The sequence below is a fragment of the Chlorocebus sabaeus genome, chromosome 11 (genome assembly GCF_047675955.1).
Source record: "Chlorocebus sabaeus isolate Y175 chromosome 11, mChlSab1.0.hap1, whole genome shotgun sequence".
NCBI lineage: Eukaryota > Metazoa > Chordata > Mammalia > Primates > Cercopithecidae > Chlorocebus > Chlorocebus sabaeus.
This window is the reverse complement of record NC_132914.1, coordinates 60,471,504-60,488,872: the sequence shown is the minus strand read 5'-3', so window position 1 is coordinate 60,488,872 and position 17,369 is coordinate 60,471,504. Positions and strand designations below refer to the sequence as shown.

The following is a 17,369-nucleotide window of genomic DNA, read 5'->3' as shown; positions in this document are numbered from 1 at the left end:
CTTCTGAAGTGCCATATTATCTTTGAATGCTTTTATGCTTTCTGGCCCTACAAGCTGCCTCTGCCTCACCTTATACTTTACTGTCTCATATCTGGAACCAGCCATTTTGCCAAGAAACGCTGGTATCTTTCAGTGGGTAGTAGTATTTGGAAACCAAAGTCTGGGTGATTAGAATGCTGACAGTCCTAGGCTGTCCTTGTTTCCAGGCCCTTTGAGTAGACAGCGTTAAAAAATACATGTATTTCAACAGTTGACTTCATATTGATATCTCCAATTCAAATTTAACATTACTAGATTTTTCTTCAATTTAATTTATCTTTATTGCCACTCTTAATAGATAACATTTATTCTGTATCCCATTCTTACCTGGCAGGGAAGATAACATGATCATGAAGGTGGTTTTCCCAGGGTGAGGTTCATCCATTGCACTCTGGATGTGCTGACCCGTGATTTCCCCGAAAGTGGGAAACTCGACTGCGTGATTTGTGGTAGTGGGGGACTGCATTCTTCATGCTTTCCCCTAAAATAAATAATTAAATATATATATTTTACATATATATGTTACTGAAATATATATTTTATATAATATATATTATATTTTTAAATATCTTCATATATCCATATATAAATAGTTTCCAAAAAGTCAATACCAATATTTCTACTAACAGTAAAACTGCTGAGGACATTTTGGGATTTTTTTTTTTTAAACATTTTTCCTCTTTAGATTTTTGTGCTATGGTTGTTTAAAAGGCACTTGCATTTTTTGATTACTAATTTGTATTGTTAGATTACCAATTTGCTATGCAGTTAAGTTTTTAATTATTGGGTGTGCTTTTAAAAATTTTTACTTTCAGGAGTCAAAATTATTTTTAAAAAATAACTTGAAAGTTCAAAACTAAATTATCAGTAAATCTTTAACTACAAAAACATATAAAGTTTTGAAATGTCGATGGAATTTGGAGCTAACTTTAAAAATGGTTGCCCAGGCACAGTGGCTCACACCTGCAGTCTCAGCACTTTGGGAGGCTGAGGCAAGTGGATTGCTTGAGCCCAGGAGTTTGAGACCAGCCTGAACAACACGGTAAAACCCTGTATCTACAAAAAGTATACAAAAAAAATTAGCCAGGCGTGGTGGTGCACATCGGTAGTCCCAGCTACTTGGAGGCTGATGGAAGAGGATTAATTGAACCTGGGAGGTTTAGGCTGCAGTGAGCCATGATCACACCACTGCACTCCAGCCTGGATGGCAGACTGAGACCCTATCTCAAAAAAATAAAAATAAAGTAAAAAATCGTGATTTAATTACTCTGTAAATTGCTATTTATAATTTCTAGAAACTTGTGACAGCATTTTAGAGCAGTTGTTTAACAGTGTCCCCTTTGGATTCGAGCTAAAATTTGTGTAGAGGCATGGATGCTGTTTCAAGTTTTTAACTTATTCATAGAAAGGAAGCAGACAAGTGAAATACTTCCCTGGAAACGAATGCACTCCGTCTCAGACTTAGTGCATTTTATCACCTTAAAACTTTTCTTTCTCTGGGAGGGGAGAGTATTTTAGTACTTTGAATTTTATAGTCCTTACCAGTGGCCACTGATAACCTCTTTGCCTATCTAGTGGGCACTTGAACTTTTCTTAGCACCTGGCACCTTTCCCTCTTGAAACCTCACACTTGGCTTATATGATACCAGTGGACCCTTGGTTTTCCTTCTAGATCTGAGAGCTGCTCAGCTTCCTTTCTCTGCTGCATAGGGTAGTGGGTGAATAGGCTTTGAAATCAGGTGGGATATGAGTCTGATTTTACCACCCAATAGCTATCTGACCCCAGGTTAGTCAGCTTTCTGGATTCCATTTGTATAGAATGGGACAGATAATACTTTCCCTATCTATCTTGTTGTTGGGATGCTCAACTGAGACAATATACAATTAAATCACAAGTATTTACAAGTGTTGTTTCTACCCTTTTTCTTTCTAGTAAAAGTGTGTTGTAATTGATAATTTAGATAGTGTATCATTATCTTTGATATAAAAAGAGTTGTCCCAGATGGTTATTCACCTTCCAGGTTGGATGTGCTGAGCAATCCGGATGCCCTGTACCCCTTTATATGGCAGCCACTTCCACCTTGGGAAACAAGCTTCCTGTGTGTCCCCTGCCCTCTCCCACCCTCTGTTACCATTTCTTTTCTATTCCCAACCATTTCCTAACAGGAATTCTATGTGAGGTAGTCTTTCATTCACCACTATTCCCACTCCCTTCCCCTGCAGCTAGTGACCTGCCAGTATTTTTCTTCCCAATCTTTTAGGATTCCCCATTATCCTAGTCCCCAGTCCCCCTTTCCCCACTCCCAGTGACTGCCCCCCAACCCCACCAGGTTTATGTTCCTATTACCATAATTCAGTGCCTCACTACGATCCCCTTTCCATCTCTAGGAGTCTCTTGAGCTTCTGTCTCTGGTAGTTCCAACCACCACCAGTGGATTATAAACTAAGGGTATATCACGTACAATTCTCTAGCTCAGCGGAATGAGGCTGAGGATGCAGGGGAATTCCAGTGTTTGCTGAAATCAAAGTGACCATGATTCCTCTAGGCCAGTACAACTCAGTCCTCATCAGTAAACCCAAAGTATCACCGCCACTTGGGAGCTTTTCTCAGATCCTACCTTAGATCTACTGAGTTTGAATCTCTGAGAGTGGGGCCCAAAAACTGATGTTTTAAGAAGTCCTCCAGATGACTCATAGGCACATGAAAATCTGAGAACCATTCTACACAACAGAGCCTGGAATTCTAAATATAGCTTGCCATGGAAAGTGTCCTAGATTGCATTTGTAGTCATTTAGTATTGTGTTTTATTAGGTTGTGGTTTCATAAAATTTTCAGGTAAGCCTGAATCTAACCATGATTTGGTGTTGGTTTTGGTTAATTCATATATCAAATTTATCAGTCATCTTATTCTTGAATCTTTGCACCTTAGTTATTTTAGGAATAAATTAATGAGTTAGGACTATTTTGAAAATGTAGGATATAAGAATTTTATGTATTTACTGATTAATTTATACTTCATGTCAATACAGAAAGGATATGTTGCAACCAGCATACAAAAGTATACACAATTTAGAAATGTAATGAAATGAAAATTAACCTCATGGTCCTTTTTATGAAGAAAAATTCTTCCTCCTGATTTCCTGTTATGCTTCTGGTTCCGCTATTAAAATTTATTCTCAGCCATTGAGAACCCATTTCTTACCATAGGCAGGATTCTGGAACAATGAGATCTATTTTAATCTCTAGATTAAAATGCAATAAGGAAGGTAAACAGTTACCTCATTTTGAGTCTGTGGAATTTCCAATAATTTCTGAGTCCTTCCGTATCCCAGGCCATGGGAGTGATGATTTGTTTTTTTTTCAGTTGCTAGATTTCTGAACAGCTCACTGTCTACTCTTGGTAAGCTTCAGTAATAGTTATCTGTGTAAGTTTAACAGTTTTTTTTTTTTTTTGAATCCTTAAAATAAACCTTGATTTACTCAATTGATAATAAATCAAAGATATTCAGAGGATTAAATATGCCTGACCAGTGGCTGTCAGATGTTTACCTCACTGGCTTGCTCTGGTCATAACTGGCAAAAATTTGCTACTTCTTGTTGTCTTTTACCTCTTAGCACAGGATGTTAGGTAGAGATCCTTGAGCTTGTGATATAAATTTTAACCCCGAATTATAATTTCTCCCCTGAAGTCAACAAACCTTTCATCTAGTAGGTATTTGACTGTCTGCAGTGTATCAGGCACTATGCTAATCTCTGAGGATACAAAATTAAGTAAGATTCTACCCCTACCTTCAAGGCACTTACAGTTTAATAATAATAGTATAGTGAGGGTGTATTGCGAGTTGGGTGTTGTTAGGCTCTAGCTTGCAATTGACAGCCATTCAAGGAGAATTTGCTAGAGGATATTGGGGTTACCCAGATATTCCAAAGACAAATGGGTCTTGGGAACACCTAGAACTAGGGACTCTTGTTGAGATTCTATTTCCAATATGTACTCTTCTCACAAATATATACTCTTCTCCTCTTTGTCTCTCCCTCTCTTCCCCCTCTTGCCTTCTGCTGCCTTTTTCTTTCTTTCATTTTCCGTAGAAGGGCCCTAACTGGCTCAACTCAGAGATCAGGTGGCCATCCCTAGACCAGTCAACTCTGGCCATGGAAAAACCATATGAATGGGACGGAGGAGGGTGGGAAGGGAAGATGATGTCTAGGAGAAAGGGAGTCTGGGCAGATAAAGGTATGTCTCTGCCAGGTGTATGCACTTTACATTTATGCATTCTCTTAGTCCACACAGTAGCCCATTAACCTCACCAAGACACATAACTAGCCGGTGGCAGAGCTAGTATGCCAATCCAAGTTTCTGGTGATTTCCATACTAACAGCACTGTGCTACTTACTGGTTACACTGCAGTCTTTAAGAACAATAGGCCCAGTGTGGTGGCTCACGCCTGTAATTCCAGCACTTCAGGAGGCCAAGGTGGGCGGATCACGAGGTCAGGAAATCGAGACCATCCTGGCTAACACGGTGAAACCCCATCTCTACTAAAAATACAAAAAATCAGCCAGGCGTGGTGGCGGGTGCCTGTAGTCCCAGCTACCCGGGAGGCTGAGGCATGAGAATGGTGTGAACTTGGGAGGCGGAGCTTGCAGTGAGCCAAAATTGCGCCTCTGCACTCCAGCCTCGTGATAGAGTGAGACTCCGTCTCAAAAAAAAAAAAAAAAAAAACACTAAAGTGCATGCAAAACAGCCTTAACAAACTGAATGCTGAAGGACAAGGGATGTTTGTCAGACAAGAGGAGGTTAGGTCATTGCAGAGGGTGGAAAAGGCATGTGAGAAGGAATCGCGGTATGTAGCAACTGGGTGCTTTTTGTAAACCACAAGCTGTTTGTTATGGCTAAGGATGAGGGGATGTGAGGAGACCAGATGGGGGAAGTTGAGGATATGCAGAGGGCCCGTCAGGAAGACACTGATGTGGTAAACTAAAAAGTTAAAAAAAAATTTTTTTGAGGCGGAATCTTGCTCTGTGCCCAGGCTGGAGTGCAGTGGAGCAATCTTGGCTCACTGCAACCTCCGCCTCCTGGGTTCAAGAGATTCTCCCGTCTCAGCCTCCTTAGTAGCTGGGACTAGAGGTGCCTGCCACCATGCCCGCCACCACACCCAGTTAATTTTTGTTTAGTAGAGACAGGGTTTTGCCATGTTGGTCAGACTGGTCTCGAACTCCTGACCTCAGATGATCTGCCTGCCTCGGCCTCCCAAAGTGCTGGGATTACAGGCATGAGCCACTGTGCCTAGCCCAAAAGTTTAAATTTTATCCTGAAATCTTCAGAGCCCATTTGGAGATATTTGAGTGTGGGAGAGACATGGCCACGTTCACGGTTGAGAAAGGTCAGTCCAGCCATGCTGTGCAGGATTTACTCAGAAGAGACGACAGGTTAGGAGGTTTAAATATTGGTGCCTGCTGGATGTGATGAGGGCCTGAACAAGGCAGGGAATTGGGGATGTAAGTCATAGTTATGACTTAGCCCCACAAGCTGAGAAGCTAGATGTAGGGAGAGTAGTAAGCTGGGAGGACAAGGATGCTCCTTGGAATTCTTGGTCCACTAAGACATAGAACACCACAAGGAGCATCGTATTTGAGACAGGAAGGAGACGGCAGAAGGAAGGAGAAATGAGTATAGGGTTGGGCAGCTTGCATGTGTGCAACATGCAAATGCAGATATTCTAAAGGTATTTGGAAACCCAGGCCAGGCACCCCAGAGATCTGTACTGTAGATATGATTTCGGCAGTGCTTAGTGTTTGGATCTTAAATGAAGCCTTGGGAATAGAGAGGATCTCCCAGGGAAAGTTGCCTGGGGAGGAAAAACAGCAAGCCACATTTGCAGCCCCAAGGAACAGCAGCACTTGAAGTTCCCTTGTACATCCCGTATTAAAGGTCTAGTTGGGGATAGGAAGCCAAGTCAATGAAATTTCCATTTTTACGGAGACTTGCCATACCTCAAATGTGGTTTACCAGGTGTCAGAGAATTACCTCAGCAGGAAGTACCACTCCGCTTTTCTAAAGCTATGTTCCATGTAAATTAATTTTAGCTCTGAAAGAAGTATAGATTTTATATTAACTACAGATGGAGGCAAGAAGAGGATGGAGGTATAGACTCAACAGTTGGAAAAGAAGCCTTAGGAACTTCTCATTCCATGCAGAGACCCTCAGAGCATCCCTGGGAGGTCATAAGCCAGCTTTTGGACATTTCTAGTGAAGGGAATTCCTACTTTTTGAGGTAACTCATTGCATGGCTGGGTAGCTTCAAACTGATAGTGTGAGAATTGCCTGTCTGCTACTTCCAGGTCCTGCTTAGACCTTTGGAATTTCCCCTCCTTTGCAACAGTCTTTTGATGTTGAAAAAGAGCCATCCTGGCCATCCAGGGCCTTCTTGGTCGGCTACAACTGTTAATAGGGTGAGAACTTATAAGGCAGAAGCCAGAAGTGGAATTTGGAGGAAGAGGTACCCTAGGCTCTGACATCTATCAGCCACTTCTTTGCTGGAGAATGTTTAGGGGTCACTTTAACATATCCTACTCCCAAGCTCATTTCCTAGTAGAGGTGCTTATAATTAATTTTTTTCTATTGAATGCAAAAATCAAATGAGGAGAAACTCCAAATATTGTAAGCTTGAAGAAATATGTAGGCAGACTTAAAACACCGTCATTATTCTAGTCTCTCTCCCATGGGGTGTTATGGCAAAATGAGTTCATTTGTTTATTCATTCAAGTAACATTTATTGAGTGCCTACTCCCTGCTGTGTGATTTGAGATAGAAAGAACACAATTTGGGACACATCTACCCTTGACGAATTGAAATATATTGGTAGTCTACCTTGTCTTTTTTATTTAAGGATGATATTAAGTGTCTAATTTAAAATAGCTTACATTCAGTGCATTTGTTTACTTCAAATGTGAAATTAAATAATCCAAACTTAAAGCTGTTGGAACTTTAAGTTATCCTGAGCCTTGAGAGGAATGTGGCTATGTAGCCTGAGTCATGTAGCATGCAGTTGCAATTTCTGCTTTTTCCTGTAAATGATTAGCAATGAAGCAGCAGCATCAGAGATAAGACACCCCCCTTGCCCCTCAGAACATTATTCCTTCTCAGGAATGCTAAAGCAATCTTCCCTGGAATGTAGCAATCCATACTAAGGAAATCACTGTAATGTTACATACTGGCTTTGTACAGAAAGTGCTGAACCTGGTTAAAACTGTTTCTGCCTATATAAGTGAAGCCTTAGCTTCCCCACTTTGGAACACCAACCCCATCCATTTGGAGTGTGTGCTGCCCAGGTGGCTATCCTTAAGCTTTGCCCTGCACTGGAATAAACTAGATGCTTAATCATAATTTCCGAATCTCATTATTTAAGGTTGACAAAGGCCATAGCAAAGTCCTATTGTACTTTCTAGCTTTTTAGGGTAGAGAAATCAGTTTGCCTAAAATGAAACTTAGATTGGTTATTCTGAGATCTCAAGAGCTAAATTAGCATGTTCTTTCCCTTGTAAACTAGGGAGACTTGGATTGTTGACTGAGCTTTGCCCTGGGTCTGGGGACAAAGGTAAAAATATTTGATCAGATAACAACTGGCTTTCAAAGGACTACTTGATGTATTGTTCAGTCTTTAATCTGGAAACAAACGTTCTCTGCAGGTTAATTAACACAAGGGTAGAGATTTTTCAAAGCAGATTGTTTTCACTTAAAGTACTTTTTAAAAAAAGACTGAAATAGCAAGGGGAAAATTAATTATCACTTTTAATGTACATTTGCAGTAATACTGTGCTTGCCTTGAAAAAAATATATTGAAGTGCTGAAATCATGTGACATGTCACAATTCCTTCTTGTGTTACCTGTGTTTTATTTATAGTCTGTTGTGCAACTAATTGCCAGATTATCATATGTGTGAGCACAGTACATAATGTAAAACCTCAGTTGCTATAAGAAAATATCAGAATGTCTCGCCTAGGACCTTTACCTACATAAATCACCATGCATATGACATTGATGGGGCCAATAAAATGAGGATAAAAACAACACCTTTCTCATGTTTACAGTTAAAAGCATTAAGTTGTTAAGTATAAAACACTTGTGGTTTTCTTGTTTGTTTGTTTTTTGTTTTGTTTTTTTTTGAGACAGATTCTCGCTCTGTTGCCGAGGCTGAGTACAGTGGCGCCATCTCACTGCAACCTCTGCCTCCCAGGTTCAAGCAGTTCTCGTGCCTCAGCCTCCCAAGTAGCTGGGACTACAGGCACGCACCGCCACGCCTGGTTAATTTTAGTATTTTTAGTAGAAACAGGGTTTCGCCATGTTGGTCAGACTAGTCTCAAACTCCTGACCTCGAGCGATCCACCTGCCTCAATTTCCCAAAGTGCTGAAATTACAAGCATGAGCCACCGTGCCCAGCCTATGAAACACTTTTAACATTTCTTTTTTTACAACAGACAGCTACCATATGAGAAATATACTGTTCATTATCCCCATCTTATGAGAAACAGAGGCACAGGGAAATAACTTGCCAAAAGTCGTGCAGCTACCTGCTTGCAGATCCAGGATTCAAACCTAGGGAGTCTGGTTCCAGAGTCCCTCTGCTCTTAAAAGCTATATGAGACTGCGTCTCGAATTTCTAGCAGAGAAAAACCTGTCTACCTGCCCCTCTCATGTTTCCTGCTCTACTGTATGTTTAGGTGGAGTGGCCTCTTATGTGAAGGTGGATAGCACCTTTCTAAAGATAACTCCCAAGTTAGCGCTTAAAACCCTCCTTACTACATAACAGTCCCCTTCTGTATAACTTTATTTCTCTTGTGTTACTTTAAGGTTTAAAAGGAAAATACCAGAGGCCTAGAGAGTCCAATACTTTCTTTATCCAGCAATAAGGAGAAAGCCTACTTGGTATCTGGGATTTTTGAGGATCTGTCAATTAAAAATGTATATGTTTTATCTGAAGTTGTTGAGATTAGAATACTTCTGTCTTTTGGTTTCATATTTTATTAGTTTCAGGCTTTTTAAAGTTTGGGTTTTTAAATTACACATTTGAAACTGACTTTCAAAAAAAATTTTTTTTTGTTTAAATTACACATTTGAAACTGACTTTCAAAAAAATTTTTTGTTTAAAGAAATTTCTCACATTGCTGATAGTACTGATATAGCTGGTAAATAAAACAAAATCTGATCTTTAGAAAAGCAGTACTTTGCTTTTTTTTCCTTAATCACCAACAGATGCAAATAGCTATATACAAATGATATTGTTCTAAACCTGCAAAAAGCATTTTTCTGCTTTATTTTATGCAAAACTTCAACACTTCAATCTTATTTGGATTGGCCTTTATTTTGATTTCACTTGGCTCCAACAGAGCAGCACTTGTACGGGAATTGTTCCAGCATCTGACAGAGCACAGACTTCCTTATTTAAATAAGGAAGTTGGACATTGGTGGTATTAATGGTTTTGCCAAGGGGACCCAGAGGATTACCGAAAGGAAATACACAAAGATGACTTTCTGATTTTCATTTTTACTATGTTAAATGTTCATTTTTAAACAACCACTGTGAAGAGGAAAACACTGATATTTTTGTGGGGAAATCTATGAGGCAACATATCTTTTGATCTTTATGTTTTTTTTTCATTCTCATTTAATCATATTGGTGAGGAGGATAGAAGTTACTGATGGCCTCCAAATGGTAGAGCAAAGTGTATCCACAGCTAATGTTACTAATAATGCCAAAATGCATGTTAAGTTCTACCCCTACCCTGTATCTCTCTCTTTTGCTTCACCTATGTATTACGTGTAACCACGTGAAATCATCAGCATTCAACTGTTTTTGATCTGCAAAAACAATTTCAGATAATTCAACCTAATAAGTTCAAGGGTCAGCACATATTTTCTGTAAAGACCCAAATAGTAAATAATTTAGGTTTTGTGAGCCAGATAGTCCCTGTTGCAACTACTAATAACTCTGCCATTATAGTATGAAAACCACAAGAGACAATATGTAAATGAATGAATGTGGCTGTGTTCCAGCAAAACTTTATGGACACTGAAATTTGAATTTTACATAATGTTGACATGAAATATTCTTTTTTTTCCTCCCAACTACTTAAAATATAAAAATCATTCTTAACTTGCAGGCTGCGTAAAAACAGTGTCCAGCTTTGGCCCATGGGCGATAGTTTGCCAGTCACTGTTTAAGTTGAACTTGGCAGCTACTGACTTTGAAATTTCTGGTACCTTGAACTCTCTGTTCATTGACCTAAAACCAATTGCATTATCTCACCCCTCAGAACTCCCCACCACCAAGACTTGTTTCACCTTCTCACCTCCCTTCATTTATCAGTGGCACCTCATTCTGCCATTTTGGAAACATGGGATTCATCCTCTTTTCTCTCTTCTCCACAACCCATGTCCAACAGGTTTTATGGGACTTCTCGGTTCATTCGCCTCCTCTCTTCCCGTCTACCGAGAGCCATTGTTTGGTTCACAACCTCTTTGTCACTAGGACTATTGTAAGAGACCCTGAGTTCTTCCTTTGTCATTTGTCTTCTAGAGCCCATCTTCTACTAAGCCACAAGTGTTATTTTTCTAGAGTAACTGATCACATCAGTCCCTAGTTTAAACAATCTTAGATTTCTTCCATTGGTTATAAGCTGAATAGAATAAAGCTCCTATAGAATTTTGTGGTCTAGTTCTGATGTAGCTCCCTCACCAAGCCAATACTTAGTTAGGTCACACCCTACACCTCTTTATAAATTTCACAACACCTTCTGTTTTCACAGGCTGTTTCTCTGCTAGGAGAGCCTTTCCTTACCTTTTCTCTGAGTGTTGATTTCCTTCATTCCATAACACTGAGTTCAGATGCCTCTTCATCTGTGATACTTTCCCCGACTCTTCTTTTGTTGACTTGTCTCCTCTGTGTTCTCAGATCCCATGCGACATAGGCCTTGAGTATGGCATCAATTCAAGCAAATTGTAGTTTTTGTGAGAAGGACCAATGGACTAAATGTTTGCATCCCCCATCCCCAATGCATATGTTGAAATCCTCACCCCCAGTGTGTTGGTTTTTGGAGGTGGGGCCTTTTTAAATTGATTATGTCATGAGGATGGAGCCCTCACAAATGGAATTAGTGCTTTTAGAAAAGAGGCCCCAGAGAGCTGCTTTGTCTCTTCTGCCATGTGAGGTCACAGTGAGAACACAACACCTATGAACCAGAAAGGGGGTCCTCACCAGACACAAAAACTTGCTGATATCTTGAACTTGGATTTCTCAGCCTCCAAAACTGTGAGAAATTTATAACCCACCCAGTTTATTGTGTGTGTGTGTCTATATATATATATATATATATATATATAGAGAGAGAGAGAGAGAGAGAGAGAGAGAGAGAGAGAGAGAGAGAGAGTCTCATTCTGTCATCCAGACTAGAGTACAGTGGTACAATCATAGTTCACTGCAGCCTCCAATTTCTCCTGGGCTCAAGCAATCCTTTCACCTCAGCCTCTCAAGTAGCTGGGAATACAGGCACATGCCACCACATTGGGTGTGTTTGTGTTTTTTTTTGTAGAAACAGGATCTCACCATGTTGACCAGACTGTTCTCGAACTCCTGGCCTCAAATGATCCTCCTGCTTTGGCCTCCCAAAGTGCTGGGATTACAATCATGAGTGGTATTTTGTGTCAGAAACCCAGAAGGACTAAAACTAACATAAATGACTATAGGCTTTTTGGGAGTAGAGACCATCTCCTTGCCATCTTGACTTATCCCTATTATTATACAATAAATATTTTAAAAATTATTTTAATCAACATATACTATGTATCTTTTTTTTTTTTTTTGGATTTACTCATAAAGTCACAGAGATCTAATTGCAAGGTTACAGATTCAAATGCCCATGAGGCAGGCTGGTCAATTCAATGACAAAAGTGGACACAGTAAGATCTGGGGTAAACTAGCAAGGACATGTCCTATTCTCGTGGAGGGGGCGGCCTCTCCTCAGGTCCAGCTGATTATAGTCACTCAAGAATGTGACATCTGTAGCTGGATGTATTAATTTTCAAAAGAAATTGGAAAATTAAGATTTTAGTGTAAATATCCCAATTTTAAAATATTGGCAACTAGTTTATGTTTTAATGAACACTTTGTGGACAAAAATTTTAAAATACCAATCTGACTGTGGGCTGAATGTGGCTCTTGAGACCCCAGTTTGCAACCCCTCATTGGTCACTGCTCTTAGCCACAGACAGAGCCTGGGAGCCAGAAGGTCTAAGACAGAAGGACCTCTTCCTAGCCTGTGTTTATTTTGCCTTTATATGCGGCTTCCTCCACAAGATGGCACTTAGACTGCCGGGCCACACTACCACACAAGTCATGAAATGTTACTTAGCCACCTTCAAAAATGTGAAAGCCAAACATCACAGCAAATTCATTTTATACCATCCTTTCTCCTCCCTGGGCACGGATTGTGAACAGGCTGAGATGATCTCCTGTCCCCTGCCACCTGGGCCAGGTGAAACCCTCTGGGAGAAGTTGTTATTCTTGATGGATGTTCTGACTGGCCATCCAGCTGGATTTGCTGATGGCTGTTATCAGATGCTTAGGTTCCTGGTCAGAGCTGTGGTTTCTCAGTACCCCAAGAATGAGAGGTTATTACTGCAGCTAGGAATTAAGTTGTCCTTATTTTCCAGCCCATCTGCATGGCCAGTAACCACTTGAGAGGACCACATGAGTGAGACGTTGCCCAAGAGGTAACCTGGAAAAGAGAATTTTCATAATTGATAGCTTTATTTGGTCTTCCGTAAGTTATTCATCCTCCCCTCCACACACACACACACACACACACACACACACTGTATTTTACTGTCTACCTCCTAGTTATATATAAATCTCACTTCACCTGATGGCCATCATGAGACACCTCTCCTTAAACATTTGTCAATACTGTCTGCTAACCAGTATGAACACTTAACGTAAACTTTTTAGCCTAAACTGTCAAGGCCTTGATATTTCCTTGAAAGCAAAGCAAGACAATAACCACGAAACAGGACTCTCTATTTGGCCTTTTTCTGTGGTCCTGAGACCTGTGCTTCTGAGTCCAGGAGCCTGGGGTCCCAGAGCTGATGTGCGTGGGCAGACCTGGGCGGGAATCTGGAAGCAGCGTGTTCAGAACCATGTGGGTACTCGCCTGTGCACAGAGCATGTGGCTTGAGAAGAGGACTCAGAGGAGGTCCCTGTTCTGGGAAGTCTCATTCCTTGTCCCTGTAGGCTCTGGATGTCTGGCCATGTGTTCCTGAGGGAGGCAGAGGGATGCTGATGGAAAGGGGGAGGAAGGAGGAGATTCTCCTCTAACTCACATGGCTGGATAACATCCCTGGGTCCTGACAGAAGAGGCAGCTAGGTTTGTATTTGGTGTATTATTATTAAATAACATATTTTGAGTGCTTACTATATACCAGACACTCATCAAATATTTTTCACGCTAGAGCATTTAATTCTCACAACTCTTTTCTGATGGGAAGTGACTATTCTTATTTTAGGGGAAAAATGTACCTTGCCCAAGAACACATAGCAAGAGCTAGTAATTAACAGAGACCAAGTTTGAATTAGGTCTCTCTGACCATAGTCCCTGTGTCTGCCTTCTGCACTATGCTGAGTGACTCATGGTGGGGAGAGAGAGGGGGTCGGTGTTGAATGACTTTGCCACCTGTGAAGTATTTAGCATCATACGTGCCGCATGGGAAACCTTCAAAAAATGCCTAATCTGTCCTTTGTTGGTTGGCTATCTTCTGTAAATCTGTTGAAAACGGTTATGGGGCCAGTGGCCTTTGTGACAGGATGCACTACATGCGAATACTTGAGGTACTTACTTTGTGTTTAGTGATAGGGATGCTTTCTAAGTGTCATGTCATCAGATGAGTGTCCTTGAAGTCAGGTTTATAACAGTCGCATGTAAAAGCAAGACTTTTCTGCTGAAATTGAGGTGGTGATGATTACAAAATAAATTGACTAGAGTATTTCACAAATAGAAGAAAAATGAGTTTTCCAAGTGTACCATGGTAACACAGAATGAATTGTTCGCTCTTTTTAAGTAGATTCTGCTATTGTTACGATCTCAGTGCGTGTTCATGCCTGAGATTTAGGTTATAATTTCAAGGTGTATCTGATACACATACAGGATTTTTTACTTTCAAGTTTGTAAAGGTCTGTGTTTACCTATTTTTACAAAGGGAAAAATTTTAGGGGTTTTGGTTCAATTGAAGGTAGGCTGGTAGGTTAAAGCAGTACATAAATAAATTTAACTTTGCCACGTCTCTCCCAGAGCAGATGTGTCTTGTTATTCTTCTAAGAATTGAATAAACTGGGTATAAAATTTCCATATTGAGGAGACAGTAGCTCTGCTTCCCCTTTCAACTTATAACATTTTTCCTACTTGAATTTAAACCTAACTTCAAAATTAACCATGTCTTTAATTGTGATGACTAAAACCCCCTTCCCCAGCACATACACACACACACACACACACACACACACACACACACAAAATCTTAGTAAGTCATAGAATTTAATCCATGAAGTACAGCTAAGGAACTGAGATTTGCAAAAGTTAAGTAACTTGACCAAACTACTCTGCCAGTCACTAGCTGTGACTTCGTTTAAAAAGGGAGTAACAGTGGCAGATACCTTATAGAGTTGACAAGAGGATGAAATGAGCTTATTACTTTCTACAAAATACTAACAGCAGTCTCTGGCTCGTACATAGTTCTCAACAAATATGAGATACTGTTATCCACATCTAGGAAGTAGCAGAGTTGATTTCTGTCAGATTCATTCATTCAGTAAACATGTGTTGGGTACCTGCTTTGTGCTGTATTCTAGGGAGATAGTTTTTATTAAGAACCACCATGACTTATTACCTCCAGTTTAATTTCCAGAAAAATACTTTCCCTCTTTGCAAACTGGAAAATAATGTGACTGAAGGTATGATGATTCATGGTCCACCAGCATTTTTTTAAAGCCTTCAAAATGAGCATCATGGGCCAGTATTGTTTAGGCCAACACTGTAGATAGTATAGTCGTCTTTCCTGCTGACCTCAAGGTGGCACAGACTTTGTGCCGGAGCATACAGCAAGGGAGTGGTGCCCCTGGTCCACCTGCTTGCCTTTAAGGAAAGGGTTGAATCTGTTAACAGCATGCTGCTCCTCAGCTTGCGAAACAAAGTTTTTCTCAATTACTTTTTATTAAATAAAAGATTTTGTTTACATTTAGTAAACAAAGCATTTACCTTTGAAGTGCAAAATAAAATATTTAAGTTGATACTGGTCAAACTTGTTAGAGCCAAATGAGATTGAGAAGAATTAGGCCTGTCTACTAAAGCTGTGCGAGGTAGGGAAGTTGAACTAATATAAAATAGGGAATAAGAGTCGTGGGGTTTTGTTTGTTTTTTGTTTTTTTGAACAACAACAAAAAACAGTGACTTTAAATTGATATTTAAAATTTAATATTTAAATTAGTATTTTATCATCTGAATGGTAATCAGGTTTCTGACAAAATAGGCTTACAGAGCTGGGACTGCCATCTTCCCATTCGACTGACATTTCTCACTGATACTTCACTAGTGCTATTCATAAGCTATGTTCAACATGAAATGGCAAAGTAAGGGCACCAGTAATTGTTCTTTCACAGTTCTCTGGGTTTGAGTCATTGCAGGACAGACCTCTGAACCAAGCACCAACAAGAATAGATGCACAATAGGAAAATAAAACCCGAGAGCTGATGCAGAAAGCTCTCAGAACTCAAAAGTGTGTTCACATTTAGCTGTGTGACCTTGCGCCATTCACAGTCTTCCAGGTCACTGATTTCTCATATGCATGCAATAAAGTTTCTAAGACCTTTTGCTGAAGTTAGGTCAACTTTGGAGTTTAGTAACCACTGAGAGAAAGATGAGAGACGAAGCACGTTAAGGAGACAGGAATTCGTGATTTATGTAATTATAGTAGCTTTGTTGTCTGTTGGAAACGGCAGTGGTGGATGAGTCAGCCTGGCATGTAGCTATTGGAGATCAGCAATGCTTTTTTGGTTCAAAAAACAGAACCAAAAGGAAAAAACACCTTTCTACAGCCCAAGATTAGGTGCCAGTGGTCAGAGTGATGCCAAGTTCTGGAAATAGCAGCCAGGATCTTATGTGGACGACAGTATGGAGGGATGGTTGTCATGGACAGGTTTTCCCAGCTGAACCTCCTCTTGAGCTTTCCCCAGGGAAGGTGCTCATTTGGGACACCACGGTGGTATAACATCACCCAGTAAACAACCCACCCCAAACATGTTGCTTGGGAAGTCACCACCAGTGACTGAGAGGAGGCTGGTGGTATTTCGGACCTCCTTCCTCTGCCTGGTTTGGTTCTCTGAGGAGAGGTGTAAAAGGGATGTTCCAGATGAATGCATGTTCTGTACTATGAGCTTCAGCAGCAGGCCCCCTAGTGCCTTAGCCTGGATAGCATTAGCTTCTCTAGGGACAGGCAGATCTGAGCCACCTGTTCTTTCCTCTTTCCTGGGCCTTTTTCCCAGACTCCTCCAATAGCCAGAGATGCTGGGAAAGAATTCCCCTTCCTCTCAGGCCTGGACCAGACCTTGCCTGATTTGTTTATTCTATGCTTCCCCACAGTCCAGCTCAGCCTGTCACAGACTGATGTCCCCAGGGCACAATAGGAAGAGGTTGGGTTAGGGGTCAAGATAGGCTCATTCTGAACACCATCTGTGCCACTTCCTGGCTGTGGGGCTTGGGTTAAGTTACTTAGCTCAGGCAGTAAAGGTAGAATTAATCACCATCACACAGGTAGCCTCATTGTGTCCTTAAATATTTACATTTTATCCTTAAGCCATATGAAAATGTCTTTCCTTAGAGGAGAGACAGTGAAGGTGGGGCAAGAAAATAGACATTGAATCCTCCCTTTCCCCACTGCTCAGCCCCTGAGAGTGTGTGATAAGCACTCGAGGCCAATTTGACCTCAGATCAGCAAGGATGCCCACCTCCTTACACAAGCCCCAGGACAATTGTCAAACTTTGTAAGCAACAGTCTACTTAAAGACAAATCTCGGGAAATACTGTAGTATGTGAAATGAGTAAACATAGGCTTTTGTTTATAAAAATATTATGTTGAAATTCATAGTAAACCTGATAGGACCAGTGAAGCAATTTTGATTAATACAGAAATTTGCAATTGAGGAAATAGATGACCAATAAGATCTTTTTGTTAGAACTTTCGGATGAGTAATTGCAAATAGTAATTAAAAAAAATAATTCTCCTTCC

At 40.5% G+C, this 17,369-nt stretch overlaps 1 protein-coding gene and 1 non-coding gene across 4 annotated transcripts in view; both read left to right on the top strand.

Moving 5' to 3' along the window:
• PPM1H (protein phosphatase, Mg2+/Mn2+ dependent 1H) overlaps positions 1–17,369 on the top strand; it is a 284,632-nt gene that overhangs the window by 82,872 nt on the left and 184,391 nt on the right. The window lies entirely within an intron of this gene.
• On the top strand, positions 359–523 carry LOC119624070 (U1 spliceosomal RNA). The gene has a single exon (XR_005240159.1). It is a non-coding gene; the product is annotated as a U1 spliceosomal RNA (small nuclear RNA).